This window comes from Lactuca sativa, chromosome 6, assembly GCF_002870075.4.
Source record: "Lactuca sativa cultivar Salinas chromosome 6, Lsat_Salinas_v11, whole genome shotgun sequence".
Taxonomy (NCBI): Eukaryota; Viridiplantae; Streptophyta; class Magnoliopsida; order Asterales; family Asteraceae; genus Lactuca; species Lactuca sativa.
Window position 1 is genome coordinate 128,533,033 of NC_056628.2, and position 15,439 is coordinate 128,548,471.

The window sequence follows — 15,439 nt, forward strand, 5'->3', positions numbered from 1 at the left end:
TGTTCTTGACGCGGAGTTTACCCATTACGCTGTGCGTACCATATTGTATGTTGGGCGTACTAGGTTTAGATTGAAGCCCTAACTGTGGGGGTGAGCCCTATATAAGGAACATTATGGCCTCACTTCTAGCCACCATTTCCAGTGAAGAAAACCCTAAGAGTGCCCTAACCCTCGTTCTAGAGCTTGTGTGTGTGAGGTTGGCGTTGAAAGTGTTCTTGTGTGCTCTTGAAGAGAAGAAGGTGCCTTGAAGAAGCTAGAGTTGGAGTGCAATCCTTAGATCTGAGCTTTTCTGAGGTTGGGGCATCAGTTGGAGGTAAAAAGCTCTAATCTTTCTCAACCTTTTTGATTTGGGCATGATGGACCACTTAGGGTTGTAGTCCCAAAGGTGGAGACTTTATGAGTAAAGGAGCTCCATAGACCTTGATCTACCCCTTTTCGGTGTATATTGTGATATAGATCCATAAAAATACCATCTTGGGCGTTATCACTGAGCCATGTATGAGATATGATCTCTTTAAGGAAGGAAGTGGTGTGTTTTGGGTGATAGCGACCTTTACAGCCATGCAAAGGCTTAAAGTCACTGACTTTATGGATTAAGAGGCATTAGAGTGACCGGATCTGGGATACAAGCTTATGTCTTATTTGATTAAGAGCAAAATCATGAAGATTGTAAAACTGGGGCGTACGTAGGGAGTAATCCCAGTACGCGTAGTGTAGGGGTCGAGCATCCCCGATTCTGTATAGCATCTGTATAGCATCGTTGACTTTTAGGGTTTGGTCAACAAGTGGGCTTTTGGACCATCAGAGGGGTAAAATGGTCTTTTACCCTTCTGGGAGAGCATAGGAAGGGATTAGTCTAGCTTTTGACAGCCTTTATTAAGTTGATATATTTTATGTATGTGATTAGGCGGAGGCTAGATCAGTGTTTCGAGTTTGAGATCATTCGAGTTACCCAAGGTGAGTCACTCACTATACTTTACCTTGAGTGGTAGTTATGTGTAACCGGAAGGTCTTATGTGCTTACATTGAGAATTATGTTATCCTGCCTAATGTGTTATGTTGTTCATTATTTCTTTGTGAATTATTCCATGCGGAGCTTTATAGACCAGACCGGAGGGTCCAACGAGCTAGACCGGGCCAGAGGGTCGAACGAGCTATGGGACTGGAGGGTCCCACTGAGACACTTTGACCAGAGGGTCTTATTGAGTTATAGCCTCGAGTGTCTAATGTGCTCTATGTGGTATTGTGGGGAACTCACTAAGCTTTGTGCTTACCGTGTTATGTATTATGTGTTTCAGGTTCTTATCAGGATCGCAGGAAGGCGGTGGCTCGATTGTACACACAAGATAAAAGAGTCATGAATGAGGATCCTGGATTTGAATAAATGTGTTGAAAACTTGTTGGTTGTTTTTGAGAATTAATGATGAGACATTTGTTTATGAGTATTAAAATTGAAAAATATGTTTGAAAATTCATGTCGTTAAAAGGGGCCTACAGGGTCGTGGCCAATGTGCCAAGTGTTGGTGGTCTCATGGTGGAGCTTGTCGGGGGAACGGTGTGACAACCCGTAATTTCTATCTTGTTAAAGTCAAAATTAGTCAACTAAAGTCAAACATATTAGTCTAAGTTCAAACTTATTTTTGTTTTTATCAAAACCATATTCATGTATTTATTTATGTATAAGTATGCTTTAACGGACTTAGGACTATTGCTAAATATCGTAACACTTGTTCCTTGTGTGGTTGTGGGCTTAGGGTAGGATCGCTAGTCCTGTCGGCTAAATCATAATTATACTTATTGAATATATACATGAATATTAAACCCCATTTTTAAGGAACATACTTTACTCAGTTGGTTATGTTGAACAATTGAGTATTTTCTACAAATAAATAACAGTTCAAACAAACATACTAGTAAACTATAATAGGTATAGTTTAGAGGATCATTACATACTATTTCTATAACAGAGAATCATACATGAGTCAATACATACATACTATTACTATTCATTAGAAAGTATACTATTCATTTACAAGAACAAGAAGGAACATACATACTATAACAAGGACAAGAAGGAACATACATATTATGACAATAACAGAATAACTAAAATGTGAGATACTATTTCATGGCATAGCACTATTCTTGCTTTGTCACATTTTGTAACAAAAGTCTCCTAGAGGGAGAGTGTGAGTTTATGTATAGATCTATAAGGGATTAACCATCCTACACCTTACTGCTAGCTACAGTGGGGCCTGCAGGTCTACATGTGACAAATGAAATACCATTTTTGACGCCTGAAGAGCGTCGTGTTTTATACTAGTCAATCAATCATGGTTATAACCTAATCACATTTTTAACAGTTTCGTTTTAAAGTAGTTAATGCATCAGTAGTGTATTTTTTACAACACTACTGTAAATCTTCATTTTCCATTACATTCATACAATGATATTCTCATATGAGAAATGCATACTATTTTTCAAGTAAAGATACTTACCTATATTGAAAAACATACATTTATACTATTTCAAGTACAAACATACATTTATACTATTTCAAGTACAAAAATACATTTTACACTTTATTCAAGAGAACAGAACATACAATAGTTGAGTCTTGGTAGAAGACTAAATTTCATTTAAGGAAGAAAATATAGGATTTTCTGGGAAAGATAAGAACATTATTACTAGTCAGATACAAACATTTTCACTCGACAAACACAAACATTTTCTACAAACAAATTCAAACGCATGACACTAAAATACTTATGAACTCACCAACTTAAATGTTGATAATCTCTTTCAAAATAACTTGTATTCTCAGGTCACTAGTAGACAGGTACACTGGACTAGGTTTTGAGAAGACGAAGTATGTTCAAGACTCGTCTTTTATTTTATTATATATATATATATATATATATATATATATATATATATATATATATATATACACACCTTTTTGGTGTCATACAACTATTCACATAACACACTTGTATTAACTATATTATTAATGCAATGGATGTTGTTGCTTATTTTACTATTGTACATTGTTATGATATTGTACATGACATCCTCCACTCCCGAACGTTTCCGCTGTTATCAGTTTGCGGGTGTGATAGATTGGTATCAAAGCTTTGTTTATAGTGAACTGAGTATATCAACTCATAAAATATATACAACTATAAACACATGGGACTAAAGCACTCTGACCAAGAGTTATACTTTTAAAATAATAAAATATTTTACTAAAGTATACTTACATGCATTCATACTAGGACAATGTCATACTAGATCATAACAAAAGTATTATGATTGTTGAACAACACAGGTAGGCTTGGGGGATATATAATCAGGTTTGAGATTGATATAGTCTGATCAACTATATCTATCCGAAGATTGATTAGCATATGCCTATGAATGGTTATGGTGTTGCAACAAGTCTAAAAACTTACCAACTATACTACAAAGAAACACTAGAACATAACATAAACTTAAAATACTATAGGAGTATTTTGTGGTACTATAAATACTTATGTGAAAACTAAAAATGACCCTTACTAGTAGGTGTATAGTTGCTGAGTGGATACGCTTAGGTTATATGTGACCAAGATGTTACAGACTTCGAATTTGTGATCTTCGCTTTACTTCCTGTTCCTTGTTTGGTTGTGGACTTAGAGTTGGGCCACTTATTCGAAGGACTATTCTATCTTAAGCTATGTATAGCTGGTATGCACTACGTAAGTATAGAAGTAACTGGTAAAGATCATCTTATAATGATCTTTAGTGATACATATATTATATGTTTCTTACACCCCTATTCTTGCGTAGATAACATGGTTGGATTTCATTTTCCAGGAGACCCGTACTTTCACGATCAAGGGAATGGTGGATGGCTTGGAGTTGAGCCAGAAGAAGATAACTCGGTAGCCCCAAAGGAAGAAGACTTCGAGGAGAGTTATGAGGAGGAGAACGAAGATGAAATTCAAGAAGACTCTGACTCCGAACCCGAGGTCTATAATCCACCTCAAGTTGCCCAAAATCCTAACCTTCGACATGATTTTCAAGGCCCGACGCCTCTGTGGGCAGTAAACTTGGGAAGGTGGAGCCACGAACAGGGACAACCAACTCCTTATAATGGAGACCGAAGCTTCTACAATTTGAGTGAGGGAGGCTCAGCTGACAGAATCCTCCCTATCTTGGTTCTTCGTGTTGCTCAGAATGCTGAGCAAGGAAGGGAAACCATCGACCAAGTCATGGAAATTCATGCTAACTCAGGAGTCAACACAGTTCGTCTCTGCATCTGACCGATGACTAGGAGTTAACAAGGACTCAGAACGACGCCCTACAGATAGAACAGAATGTCAACCAATCCGAGGTTAGGGATCTTCGACAGAACCAGGTGGCATTGCAAAGGCGTGTGTGGGAAATAGAACAGCAGCTAACTGAATCCAGGACAGAATCTAGTACTAACCAGAACAACACTTCTTGCGAGTAGAGCGTACTCTACTCTCTCTCTTTTGGATATAGATTAAGTCTGCTTTTAGACTCTAGTATTATTTTCATACTTATGTTTAGACCTTGAACTTTTAAGTTTCATTAGGTCTTTGTGCTATCAAAATTTTCTATATATTGGTATGCTGTAGACCTATTACAAGGTCAATTTTCCCGAACTATATACATCTATAATACCAATGATATTGACAGGCATCTAAATCTCTTGGAAAAATATCTATCCAAATTCTTTCATATTTCTAGTGGTAGAACTCTATTGCAATCAATTACATGTTGAACTATGGTGATTTAGTTCAAGGAAGACTCTCATTATAGTCACTATTGAATTCTTACAATTATCTGCATCTTTTAAACTTATAGTGGAAAGATGCCTCCTCGTAAATCAAACTAGCGCAATCTGCCAATAACTCCAACTCAACCACCTCCACCTCAATTCGATCATGTAGTTTTTCAAGCTACAGTGACTGCAGCTGTAACGACAGCCTTAACTCAAATCAACGCTAATGGTACTAGCAGGGGTGGAACGGGTATTAACTCTACCCAATGTGAAACTCACAGGCACCCTAGGGTGTGTTCATACAAGGACTTCACCAACTGCAAACCCAGAGCCTTTAATGGTACTAGGGGAATCATTGCTTTGTCGCAATGGTTTCAAAAAATGGAGTCTATCTTTGAGATCTGCTCCTGCCCAGAAGGAAGCAAAGTCAAATTTGACACCTGCACCTTCTCTGATAGAGCCCTCACACGGTGGAATGGCCATGTCAAGTAACTTACTCTCATAGTGGCTAAATCGATGGGATGGGAGACACTGAAGGACCTAATGAGGGGAGAGTACTGCCCGAGGGGCGAAGTTCAGAAACTTGAACAAGAACTTTAGAGCCTAACCATGAAAGGCTCTGACATAGTAGCTTACACTAATCAATTTAGTGATCTTGTGGCTCTATGTCCGGGGATGGTCCCCACTGAGGGCAACAAAATTAAGATGTATATATGGGGATTACTACCTCCATTTCAGGTAACGTTTTGTCCTCCAACTCCTCTACATTCGACAGTGCTAAGCGATTGGCACAGAGACTCATCGACCATGGAGTCTGTGTGCGAGCAACAACCCCTGTCCCAAAAGCTGCCAAAGCAATCGATAACAAGAGAAAGTTTTGGGACAAGAAGAAGAACCAATCAATGCAGAACTCTGCCAAGAAACAACAGATTGTGGTTGTTCGTGCCGCAAGAACTCGTGCTATCTCTGCACCAGCAAAGCAATATGTTGGGAGTCTGCCAAAATGCAGCAAGTGCAACTTCCATCACAATGGACCCTGCCAAGAGATGCATTGTGATAACTACAATAGGAAGGGGCACACTGCCCATTTCTGTAAGACACCAGCAAGACCAATCTCCCAGGTCCGGGTACTGGAGCAGGACAGGCCTGCTACAGGTGTGGTGAACTTGGGCACTTCAAGAGGAACTGCCCAAAGGTAGGGAATATTGGCGGAGTGGGAAGAGTCTTGGCTATTATCCATGAGGAAGCCGTAGCAGACCCTACGGTGGTCACGGGTACATTTCTCCTCGATAGCTCTTATGCATGCATATTATTTGATAGTGCAGCAGAGAGGAGTTTCATGAATCAAAAATTTGCACACACTTACTTAAACACCAACTACAAGCACTAAAAGAAACGTTCAACATAGTAATGGCTAACGGGAAAACTGAGAACACTAACGATATATACATAGGATGTACCCTCCCTCTAGATAGCTATTCATATCAAATCGACCTCATGCATGTCTCAATTAAAAGTTTCGATGTTATTATTGTCATGGATTGGTTGAGTCTCCATCGTGCTGACATCCTATGTTTTGAGAAATTTGTTCATCTTAATCTGCCGAATAGCGAAACCCTAGTTATGTATGGCGACAAACCAGGCATGAACCTTCAAATCATCTCAAGTATTCAAGCTCAGAAGTACTTACGAAAGGAATATCATGTGTTCCTGTCTCACGTGGTTGATGTGAACCAAAAGGTGAATGAAATAAAGAACATCCCTGAAGTCCACGACTTTCCCAAAATCTTTCTCGAAGAACTCCCAGGATTACCACCACAATGTCAGGTCGAGTTCAAAATCGACTTAGTTCCAGGAGCTACTCCTGTAGCCAAATCGCCTTATCAACTAGCACCAGCTGAGATGTAGGAACTATTCGGTCAACTGAACGAACTACTCAGCAAGTCATTTATTAGACCAAGCTTCTCACCCTAGGGAGCACCAGTCTTGTTTGTAAAGAAGAAAGACGGATCGTTTCGTATGTGCATCGACTATAGAGAGCTAAACAAACTTACCGGTAAGAACCGATACCCTCTACCACGGATAGGCGACTTGTTCAATAAACTTCAGGGAGCAAGCTACTTTTCAAAGATTGACTTGAGATCCGGGTATCACCAGCTATGAGTGTTAGAGGAAGATGTTCCCAAAACAGCATTCCGAACTTGTTATGGTCACTACGAGTTCGTAGTGATGCCTTTCGGATTAACCAATGCGCCCACAATATTCATGTACTTAATGAATCTAGTGTGTCGTTCTTACTTAGATAAAATTTTGATAGTATTCATCGATGACATACTTATCTACTCACGCAGTATGAAGGAACATAGTCAACACTTATGACAGATCTTGGAAACATTACAAGAAGAGAAACTTTATGCGAATTTCTCCAAATGCGAATTCTGGATTAGAAGAGTCGAATTCTTAAATCACGTGGTTAGCGATTTAGGAATTCACATGCACCCTTCCAAAATCAAAGCCATTGAGAACTAGTCGGGACCAAGGAAGCTTACAGAAATTCATAAATTTCCAGGCCTCGCCGGATATTATCGCAGATTCATACATAACTTCTCAAGGATCGTGAAACCACTTACTACATTAACCCAGAAAGTTGTAACCTTTGACTGGGAAGAGAAACAAGAAAAGGTGTTTCAAACGCTGAAGTAAGCCTTATGCAGTGCACCGATATTATCCCACCCAGAAGGGATAGAAGATTTTTTGGTATACTACGATGCATCCAACCAAGGGCTTGGTTGTGTTCTTATGCAATGGGGAAAGGTCATCGCATATGCCTCAAGACAGCTTAAAACACACGAATTCAACTACACTACACATGATCTTGAGTTGGGAGCAGTGGTATTTTCTCTGAAGATCTGGAGACACTACCTGTATGGTACGAAAAGCACTATCTTTATAGACCACAAAATCCTTCAACACATATTCGAATAGAAGGAGCTCAACATGAGAAAACGACGGTGGGTCGAGCTACTAAATGAATACAAATGTGAAATTCGTTATCATCCTAGTAAAGACAACATAGTTGCTGATGCCCTAAGTCGGAAAGAATACTCAGGTTGTAGAGTCAAGGCATTGACTATGACAATCCATTCACATATGTCCACAAAAATTAAGGAGGCTCAACTGGAATCCTTGAAACCTGAAAATGTGGTAGGTGAATCCCTTAAAGGAATGGATAACAACTTAGAAGTCAAGGGTGAGGGAGCCTTATACCTCTTTGATCGGATCTGGACACCGAAACACGGTGGTTTCAGAGACGTTTTCGTGAATGAAGCGCATAGTACTTGATATTCCGTTCATCCAGGTTCAGATAAGATGTATCTGGATCTCAAAAAGTTATACTGGTGGCCAAGACAACGGAGCAGATTACAATGGATTTCATAACCAAGTTACCCAAGACAACGGGTGGTCTCGATACCAGTTGGGTGATCATTGACGGGTTAACTAAGTCCGCACACTTCCTGCCAATCAAAGAAACCGACAAGATTGAGAAACTGACAAGAACATACATTAGGGATATTGTACGACCGCATGGTGTTCCCATATCTATCATCTCTGATAGAGACAGTAAATTCACTTTGAGATTCTGGCAGTCACTACAAAAGTCCCTAGGAACTAGGCTGGACATGATTACAGCCTACCACCCACAAACGGATGGAAATAGTGAGAGGAAGATACAAACGCTGGAGGACATGCTGAGAGGCTGTATGATCGATTTTGGTAAAGCGTGGGATATCCATTTTCCATTGATCGAGTTTTCATACAACAACAACTACCATTCTAGTATCAAGGATGCTCCATTTGAAGCCCTCTATGACCGGAACTGCAAATTCCCTATGTGCTGGCTGAGGTGGGCGACACGTAACTAACTAAAGGACAAGTTCTTGATAGCACTCTCACAAGTCCGGAAATCATTCGGGAAATGAAAGAGAAGATTGTTTAGATTCGTGAACGATTGAAAGCCTCTAGAGATCGACAGAAAAGCTACGCAGACAAAAGATGGAAACCTTTGGAATTTCAGGTTGGAGACCTTGTTCTATTGAAGGTCTCACCCTAGAAGGGGTTGATACTCTTAGGAAAGTGTGGTAAGCTAAATCCAAGGTACATTGGGCTTTTCGAGATTCTCACAAGAATCGGCCCAATAGCTTACAAACTCAAACTACCTCAAGAACTTTGCAACGTACACCCTACCTTTCACGTTTCGAACCTAAAGAAGCACCTATCTAATGAGACTCTTCGTATCCCACTCGACGAAATCGAGATCAATGAGAGCCTCAACTTCATGGAATGTAAAGCCGTATTCCAAAAGTGAAGGTTCGCTGGAATGCAAAGCAAGTACCCGAATTCACTTATAAGTAGGAGGATCAAATGAAACATAAGTATCCTCATCTTTTCCCTTAGTCCAAGTGTATTTCTTAATCCTAATTTCGGGACGAAATTCCCTTTAACGGGGAGATGATGTGACAAACAGTAATTTCTAACTTGTAATAGTCAAACTTGGTCAACTAAAGTCAAACATATCAATCAAAGGTCAAACTTATTTCTTTTATTATCTTAATATAGTTAGGGTAATGAATTTATAGATGTATAAACCTAGCTTTCTTAGGTGTTGTGTGTTTTCGAGGGATAGCGTTTAGGACCGAGGACCTTCGCGTAAGCCACAAACCCTCCCATATATATATATATATATATATATATATATATATATATATATATATATATATATATATATATATATACATATATATATATATATATATATATATATATGTGTGTGTGTGTGTGTATGTGTGTATGTGTTTGACCGAAAACATCTTCACTTCTTCACTTCTGACCATAAACTCGATCCTTCTCTCTCAAGATCTTCAATCGAAAACACCCATTCTTTCTCAACTATCATCCTTTCTCCTTTGAATCTTCTTAGGATATTGTTAAGGATACTCAAGTGTTCTTCATTCATCAAGATCCTTGGGCCATAAACACCTAGATCTCCTTCATTTCACCAAGAATACACACTGAGTACCAGTCGTAAACACTTGAATCTTCATGTAACATCCCAAAATTCAGGTGCATCTCTTGAACCCTTATTCTTTTCCAAGTTGTCAAATTTACCCCTTAAAAGAAAGTGATGGAAAATAAGTACGATGGGCGTATTGAAGATTACGCTGCACGTACCCATGCGATTAAGTTGGACGTCGACGTGCCTAGGTACGTTGGGCGTACCCAGGGTTACGCTGGGCATAGCAGGCCTAGATTTAAACTCTAATTGTGGCTTATGGACTATAAAAGGAATGTGTTGGTCTTGTCCCCAGCCACCATCCCTCAGAGAAAAAGCCTAGGAGAGCATATTATCATTCAGGCTAGTGTGTGAGTGTTCTTGAGCTAAAAAGTGCCTTTGTGTGTTAGTGAAGAAGGAGAGGAGGTTCTTGTGGAGGCTAAAAGTTTGAGTGAAAGCTTTGATCTGAGTTCTACAGAGGTAAGAGCTTCACTTGGAGGTAAAAAGCTTAGAGCTTTCCTTGTTATTGTTGATTTGTGTTTCATGGACAATTTTTTAGGGTTTTTGGTCCCAAGGTGGAGACTTTATGAGCAAAAGGTCTCCATAAGCTTAGATCTACTATATTTTAGAGTATTATGAGTTGTGGGATCATAAAAATCCAATCTTGGACGTGAATATTAAGCCATGCATGAGATCTAGGCTTTATGAGGAAAGAGGAAACGTGTTAGAGTTATTAGTGACCTTTACAGCCATGCAAAGGCTTAAAGGTTTCGACTTTATGGATTAAATGGCCTTAGGGAAGTCAGATCTGAAGTATGAGTATATGTCTTAACCGTTTAAGACCCAAAATCAAAGGAGTATGAAACTGGGATTTACACGGGGCGTAATCCCAGTACGCGCACCGTAAGGGGTCGTGTTCCCCATTTCTGTGACGTCGCCAGGTATGCCCAGCGTACAGATTTGGTACGCACAGCGTAACCCGGAGGGTTGACTTTTGTTGATTTTTAGGGTCTAGTCAATGATTGGATCTTTGAGCCATAAGAGGGGTAAAATGATCTTTTTACCCTTCTGAGAGAACTTAGAGAGGGATTAGTCTAGCCTTTGAGAGTTGAATTGATTAAAGTAATTATTCCATGTGATTAGGCGAAGGCTAGACCAGTATTACCGAGTTCGAGATTTACCGAGTTACCCGAGGTGAGTCTTCTCACTATACTTTACGTAGAGTGGTAATTAGAGTTATGTGACCGAGTATCTTGTATGCTTTTGTATGATGTGATTTCTATGTGATTTGTGCTCTGTATGATTTAGAGTTCACAGAGTTAGGACCAAAAGGTCCATAGAGTTAGGACCAGAGGATCCACAATGTTATGGGAATGGAGGGTCCCACTGAGACACATTGTCTAGAGGGTCAAACAGAGTTATTCTTACCATGTAATGTGTTATGTGTTTTAGGTACCAGTGAGGATCGTAGGAAGGTGCCGGCATGATCCATACACACTCATGGAGTTTATGTTTTGAGATTCTTGGATATGTTTTGTTCTGATAACATTGGATACATTATTTTTTGATATTATCTTATGAATAAATGTATGTTTTAAAAAATGAAAATCTATTTTGAAAATTCACGTCGTTACACTTCAAGGGCCGATAACCCTTTGCGGTCGTGAACACCAAAGGTTGGCCGTAAACACCAAGCAGCTTCTTGATTTCGGTTCTAACACTTCTTTTATAGGTCTTTCTTACATCATAGGTTGTTTCCTTTACATCTTACAGGTTATATTCACTAATCGTATGCCTATATACTATGTGAAATGCATTTTAGGACTTGTTTGGTCTCGAGATCTAACTCGGGGAACTTATCATCCTATATCAAACATTCAATCGAATCACTCACATAAGGTGAGTTCATATCCCTACAAATTTTAGTTTTAAATGCTTTTTAGGGGGGATAATACAAGTAGAACACAATATAATTGTGTTAACCACTTACATGTGAAGACATCAAACAAAAGGATTTCTTATACTCAAACACTTATTAAAACCATTTTAAAACTATTCTTAGATTTCTGTTTTTATCAAAATCATATTCGTATATCTATTTATGTATAAGTATGCTTTAACAGACATAGGACTATTGCTAAATAATGTAACTCGTGTTCCTTATTTGGTTGTGGGCTTAGGGTAGGATCCCTACTCCGACTGTCGGCTAAATCATAATTATACTTATTGAATACATACATGAATATTAAAGCCCATTATTAAGGATCATACTTAACTTAGTCGCATATGTTGAACAATGGAGTCTTTTCTACAAATCAGTAACAGTTCAAACATACATTTATACTATTTATTTCAAGTACAAACATACATTTTACACTTTATTCAAGAGAACAGAACATACAAACAATTGAGTCTTTGTAGAAGACTACTTTTCATTTAAGGAAGAAAATATAGGATTTTTTGGGAAAGATAAGAACATTTTTACTAGTCAGATACAAACATTTTCACTAGAAAAATACAAACATTTTCAAGAAAAAATGCAAACATTTGGCACTAAAATACTTATGAACTCATCAACTTAAATGTTGATACTATCTTTCAAAATAACTTGTATTCTCAGGTCAGCAGTAGACAGGTACACTAGACCAGGTTTCGACAAGACGGAGCATGTTCAAGTCTCATCTTTTAATTTGTTATATATACATTTTTGGTGTCTTACAACTATTTACAGAGCATAATTGTATTAACTATATTATTAATGCAATGGATGTTATTGATTGGTTTACTATTGTGAATTGTTATGATACTGTACATGACGTCCTCCGCCCCCAAATGTTTCCGCCATTCTCGGTTTGGGGGTGTGATAGATGAGTCCGGTTTGTTATACGGCTGGTCAGCTGCGCCATGTGAGCAGGGATTGCTCCAATAAGGGTTTGATTAGTTTCCACAACCAGACTGGCCATAAAAATTGGGGTGTTTACGGGGCGGTTCGGCTTAGATACTAATAAAATTGTGAGTGGTGACCACGGGACGGGTATCGTGGATGCACTAACTAAAACCAAACTGTATTGCTAAAAAACACCATAACCAAACCGAACTGTATAAAGGCAGGTTACCACGGTTTGGTTCATGGGTACCTCTAACTGTAAAAAATAAAAATTATTCAAAACTACAAAATCCTTTTCAATCATTGTATTCCTTAAATCCAAAACTCACATAAACTAATAAAAAATCAATGCTATTAAAACATACATTTTATGAATAAGATAAATAATGTTATAAAAAACCATACATGATACACTTTAAGATTTATGAATCTAATAAGTTAATAATCGCGTCTAATTGAGTTGCAATCCCAATTTTCGTAAGTATTGTGTGGGCCATGGGCAATTGGGTTGTATTTTCCATTTGCAATTGTTGTTTCCTTAATGCATTAATTTGCAGCTGGACAACAGACATTAGATAGAATTAAACAAAAAAATAAATAAATAAATAAATAAATATATATATATATATATATATATATATATATATAATTTAATATTATGGTTCGGTTCGGATATCCACGGATATCTAAATATCCAAACCAAAACCAATCCGTAAGTACACGGTTTGTTCGGTTTCGGATTGGGCAGATCGGATTAGGTTTGCGGTTTTACGGTTTTTTTTTCACACCCCTACATAAAAAGGCCGATTGCCCAAGCTTGCATGGAGGAGGAGGAGCAGTGGTGGTGCCTGTGCCTGCCTCATTGAGGATCATTGATGGGCACCCTGCAAAGGCGGATGCTCCAGCAGTGAAGAGCTGTACATTTCAATTGACTACCGAGAAGGCTCGGGCAGCGTCGAACGTCGTGGCTGGTACATGTTTTATCGTTCCTACTTGATATTGATTTGTATTGCTTATGTGTATATATGTACTCATGTATAGGGACCTTTTTGGTCAATGGTATGTCGGCTCACGTTTTATTCGACTTGGGTGCTACGTGATCGTTTGTATCTCTTGCGCTTGGCAAGAAGTTCTGGGATGCGCCATTGACTTTGGAGTCCCCACTTGAGGTTGAGATTACGGATGACCGCACCATGAGTGTTGCGAGGGTGTATCAGGATTGTGTCCTGAATGTGCTTTGGGAGAGGTTTCACGTTGATCTAGTCCCGATATTATTGATAGGATTGAAGGTGATCGTCAGGATGGACTGGTTGGGGCCCAATAGGGCCATGATAGATTACGAGAGCCAGTTGATGAGGGTTCGAACCCCAAGTAGGGGACAACTAGTTATTCATGGAGAGAGGGCCTCACATGGGCCAATCCTTTGTTTAGCTGCGAGGGCGAGGAGACTTCACCATCAGGGTTGTTCGGGATTTTTGGCGTACATACTAGATACGAGGGTCGAGCCTACGATAGTTTTGGGTAGTGTGCCAGTTGTATGAGATTTTCGGGATGTCTTTCCCGAGGAGTTGCTAGGGGTGCCTCCGGAGAGGCAGGTAGAGTTATGCATTGATCTGGTATGGGGTGTTGCTTGGATAGCCAAAGCACCGTACCTGCTAGCTCCGCCTGAGATACAGGAGTTGTCTACGTAGCTTCAGGAGCTGCTAGACCGAGAGTTTATCCGTCCGAGTAGTTCCCCGTGGGGAGTACCGATCATGTTCATGAAAAAGAAAGACGTGTCACACAGGATGTGTATTTATTACCAGGAGCTAAACAAGTTAACGGTCAAAAACCATTATTCGCTCCCGATGATCAATGATTTGTTCGATCAGTTACAGGGAGCATCTTGGTTTTCCAAGATTGATCTTCAGTCGGGATACCATCAAATGAGGATTTGGGTAGTGTGCCAGTTGTACGAGATTTGTGGGATGTATTTCCCGAGGAGTTGCTAGGGGTGCCTCCGGATAGGCAAGTAGAGTTTAGCATTGATCTGGTATGGGGTGTTGCTCTGATAGCCAAAGCATTGTACCTTCTGGCTCCGCCCGAGACGCAGGAGTTGTCCACGTAGCTTCAGGATCTGCTAGACTGAGGGTTTATCCGTCCGAGTAGTTCCCCGTGGGGAGCACTGATCATGTTCGTGAAAAAGAAGGATGGGTCACATAGGATGTGTATTGATTACTGGGAGCTGAACAAATTAACAGTGAAAAACCATTATCCGTTGACGAGGATCACTGATTTGTTCTATCAGCTACAGGGTGCCTCTTGGTTTTCCAAGATTGATCTTCGGTCGGGGTACCATCAGATGAGGATTCGGGCTGAGGATATACTGAATACCGCTTTCAGGACTCGATACGGGCACTATGAGTTTGTGGTGATGCCATTCAGGCTCACCAATGCCTCAACAGCGTTCATGGATCTCATGAACAGGGTATGTAGACCGATTCTGGATCGGTCGGTGATCGTTTTCGTTGATGATATCCTGGTCTATTCTGAGACCAAGGAGCAGCACGAGCAGCATCTGAGGGAAGTATTGGATACAATAAGAATGGAAAGGCTATATGTCAAGTTCTCAAAGTGTGATTTCTGGTTGCGGGAGGTGCAATTTTTAGGTCACGTCATCAATTAGGAGGGTATTTCGGTTTATCCAGCCAAGGTTGAGGCAGTGATGCGGTAG